This window comes from Etheostoma spectabile, chromosome 8 (assembly GCF_008692095.1).
Source record: "Etheostoma spectabile isolate EspeVRDwgs_2016 chromosome 8, UIUC_Espe_1.0, whole genome shotgun sequence".
Classification (NCBI taxonomy): domain Eukaryota; kingdom Metazoa; phylum Chordata; class Actinopteri; order Perciformes; family Percidae; genus Etheostoma; species Etheostoma spectabile.
Window position 1 is genome coordinate 18,922,045 of NC_045740.1, and position 4,564 is coordinate 18,926,608.

Consider the following 4,564-nt stretch of genomic DNA (forward strand, 5'->3'; position numbering starts at 1 on the left):
AATTACAAGTGCACATTTAAACATCTTTGTGTCGAGTTGTTTGTTCTGCAGCTCTCACCTTTGCCCAATCTGACTTTCATATGAGTCCGGCCAGCAGCATAAGGAAGAGCAGCATCTCCTCCGGAGAGTGCATGGGGGCGACCCACGGGGGAAACTTTGGTTTCCCAGTCAGTTCAGAAGTACAGGTGCGACAGTGGTGGATAAAATACGAGGACTGTGTGTCCCGGCGTTGTGGTACCGTTGACGGGGAGTACATCCCAACATGCTAAACCACAGCCAACACCATCACCCAGACATGCCATATCACTGGAACGAGGACAAAAAAACCTGTCCAACGTCTTCTATCTACAGTGCTTAAACCTTCCAGCATTCTACGATTCCAAATACAAATAGGTGCCAAAAAAATTCACTGGAATCAATCAGGAATTTATCACAACTACCTTCAAGCCTTCCGTTATACACTCGTAGAGTACTGGCTGTTCCACAAGGAGTTGATGTATGTACCTTCAACCCTCGTTCCAAAAATGTACCCCATCCCTCGCACCGGGACTTTAGTGGACCGTTCCCTCCCCCTTAAGACTTCGTCAGGTCAAGCTGAGCCTGGATAAGGAAACCAGTCTGATAGTTCAAGTGGACAATCACCTGTGGGAGTGGAACAGGATGTGTCAGAGATGGGTGGGCCTTCGTTTGTCGCTCCACAACAAGGCTCGTTTTGACATGGCAAAGTAGGCAACGCAAAGGTAGAATAGAAATAAATATTGATTATGGCCTTAACCCTGCTTTACCATTTTTACACTGGATATTAAGTTATTACAAAGCTCAAGAAAGTAGGTGTTAGCCACAACTCAAGTAACCCTGCTCCACCATGCGACTAAACAATTACATTCTTAAGATATGATAACGTTCAGGTAAGCTGAAATGTATAACTGCGTTTTGATTTCTTTCACTCATTTAGTTTTTTCACTCGTTCAGTTTTCCACAATCTGCTACTTACCACTCTGATCATATTCAATTCCGCAATACTCCATAAAGAAGCAAATGGTGATATACATCAATGACCGAGAGCTATCTTACAGGGAATAATGACTTACTCTGTAGGTGCACTGCCTCAGAAAGGACTCTCACACCTCACTCCATCGTGGTCAGCCAGAGTAATAAATATTGTTAGCACACACAGTCCATTCAGTCTAGATAATTCTAGAAAATGATCCCTGAAGTATAGTCTGGTTAGAACTGATGGGGGGGGGGACAACTGCATAAGTCACGGCAGAGTGGATTGTCACTCAAGGGGTTTCAGAGGGGACAGAAGCTAAGGTTAGTGCTCCAAGATGACTCTGAGGGGGAGAAAATGCTTATTAGATCTTTAAGAAGATCCGTATGTAGACACAAACAGAATTTTGTGAGGGGGGAAAACAAGTTGTGATGGCTCAGTCATGTTGTCTCAAATACTCAGCTGTCCACAGCCTATTATGCTCTTACACAATAAAGCTCCAGGCCTGTCTTTGCATTACACACCAGCCAATCACAAGTGTTACATGTGAATACTCAATGTTGATTAATCAGGAAGCTACCAACAAAAGATAGTTGCAAGGTGTCTTCACCAATTGTCTTAACTTTACACCCGTATAGCTGTGGTAACTTTGGTTGTGGCCACACCTTCCTCATACTGTCGATATCAACGATTTCTCCATAATCTGAGAGAACCACGAGGTGGATGGATCAAACCATTGCTACTATCTGTCGTTAGGCGATCAGACATTTAAGTCTATTTCCAGTCTTGTTAACAAAGGTCTGGTACTGCAACGGGATGAAGTGAACATGTCTCCACGTGCAGAAGGAGTATAACTAATGGAAATGTCAAGCTTCAAGAATATTAAAATTGTATGCTACAGTGCATAAACGCCATGACACCCATAAAAACTTTGGTGTTTAATGTACAACAGAAATGACAGACACTTTATCGATCTTTTATCTGGTGTCGAAGGGCCGCACATCATCCTCGTAAAAAACTACAGACACTCCGTTGTGTTTTGTACGTCATGTTTTAGAGTGTCGCTTAGTTAAGTTCTGGCTGTAATAGGCTGTGTGGTTACCCACTCAGATCTCTACTTTGGTGGGTCTGGAGGTCCCGGGCGGTACTATCCTGGCAGCATTGCAAGTTCGGGAGGGATAGGAGCGTACAAACCTCTGAATGCCCCACCCGCTGCTCTCTGGCTTTGCTGTACGCCCCAGATTTGGTGATGCTCGGTGCAAGCGTGTTGTTGAACATCAGTCCTCTAGTTTACGCGTTGTAATGGAGCGATGGAGTTTCAACTGGCCAGCAGATGTTACCAATACTTAATTGAGAGGATTATACTATCTGGTTATTGGTGATAGCATCAATTAATCACTTTAAGGGGGGGGGCAACATTTGGTCCCACCGCGGCTAACATATTCAGCAGAGTCTACGGGGAACATGCTAGAACAGAAAGGGGGTAAATCCCACTAGAACCCGTTAATAATAATAATAGTAATCATTTACCAATCCAATACCAGTCATGGGGTACTCCACTGCATCTCCCCTTATTAGTGTCTCTTCAGCTACCGAATAAAAGTGCCAGCCATTTCAGCACGAAGGATAGCTTACAATCCACCCACCACCGTGCAACCATGTGGATCACACAGGTGGGTACGCCCAGCCTGTGCTCCAGAGACCACGTCCGACAATTAGGTGAGTAGATATTAACATTAATTTATAAACGCCGCGGCTTTTGTGTGTTATTCTGATCTGAGTCCCTGCAGTCAGGAGAAAGTATCTGCTTTTATTGTGTTAATTTGGACGATATTCTCCCGCACCCAAGAGGGCGGAGCCCTCCTGGGCCCCTCTTATGCTTTAAATAGGTACAACACTGTTCAGACAAAAACATATTGTAGGCCGTTAAAAACTATATATTAACTCTTCTTTGTACTCCTCACCCCCCTCCCTCCACGATGCCGTCGTGTGTTTACCCCAATTTATGTTTAACAGTCTTCTCCCTTCTTTGTATCCGAATGGATTTCTACGGTAGGCCTCTTTGTAAAGTATTCAACCCTTCCTTATTTCGTAAACACCTACTTCGGTTTTTTCCCTTTCACACATTCTGATTCAGTCCCCATGTTCTTCCTCTTCTTATCCGGCCACTTTGGAGACGTTATGATACCTTGTTCCCCCTCTTTATCATGCCTACTGTACACATTGTGTGCATTTACATGATCCTCACGGTCGAGCCATCTCCCCCATTACCGCTCCGCGTTCACATCCCCCCTCCCCCTTTTTCCCCGAACTCTTTGTTCCCCACTATGGTCAGGTAGCGCCATCTTTTCCCCCCACTCATACAGTCACGGTCTCCCCCCCCCTTGCTTCCCTTGTTACCCCCTCCGTCGGACACCCCCCCCCCGCACTCTACCACGTTTTTTTCCATCCTTTCTCCCCCCCCTTCCCCTCTATCGACCCACCTCCATTCATGATCTATGAAAGGTTGAGTACACAGATTTAATAATATTTATTTTGCCCAGATTCGACGACGCCAGCGGCCGGCACTCATGACGTAGACGAGCCGCTGCAGACGCGTGCCGGGTGCCGATCGAATACGCCAGGCTTCAGGACGGCATTTTTTTTGCCCCCCTACAGACGGATATACGTCTGAGTGATTGAGCGTGTTATAATAAAGCAGATATAGTATACTGTGTTCTCTCTGGGAATCAAACCAATTCTGCACATGAAACCAAATGTGTAAATATGAAGTCATTCACATTTACAGGAACCGTGGACATTTACCATTGTACTCGCACTATATATTGAAACATAGTTTATATATTATGGCTAAGTGGATACAAATTTTATTTCCGTTTGGAGTGTTCTGGTTAGGCCAAGTTATTTTTACATCTATTGTAAGTCTATTCTTGTATTCTATGTTCGATGCGTTAGACCTTTCCCAGTTTTGGGTTAGGGTTACAAAACGTCCGACAAAAAAGTTTCATATATGTATAGACTGTATGTATGTACGTGTTAGGTACTGTTATGGGTCTAGTTAATAAATATGTATGGTATATGTGTATCCTAGAAACATACATAGGGTATTATATGTGTGTGTCTATTATGTCCCGTAATTGACTCTACCACAGGCATACCTATTATGTAGACATAAAATATATACCAAGACATATTATATTCCTACTATCCATATACATACACCGTGGTAGATAAGTTAGTCAGGAATAATAATTAAAAAAAAGCCAGTTTTAATATCTGCCTTCTTTAACACCACCGTTAATCATGATCTTATTATTATTTATACTCATTCTCCAGTGTGTGATGCGTGGATATTTCTCTCCGACTGTTTAATAAGAATAGATCAAAAATGTACATTCTCTAACTGTAAAAACCTCATGGATGATGTGATGACAATCCATATTTAGTTAAGTAATCTTATGATTATTATTATTATTATTATGTTGAGTACCATAAGTTATCAGGTCTATTTTTCTCTTGGGACTTCCGTCTGAATTGACAACTCTCACTGACGGAAAAAGTGGTTTTCAGGTC

At 43.1% G+C, this 4,564-nt stretch overlaps 1 pseudogene; it reads right to left on the minus strand.

The window, feature by feature from the left end:
• Positions 1 to 992: 992 nt before the first annotated feature.
• Positions 993 to 1,226, minus strand: LOC116694833 (uncharacterized; annotated as a pseudogene).
• Positions 1,227 to 4,564: the final 3,338 nt, after the last annotated feature.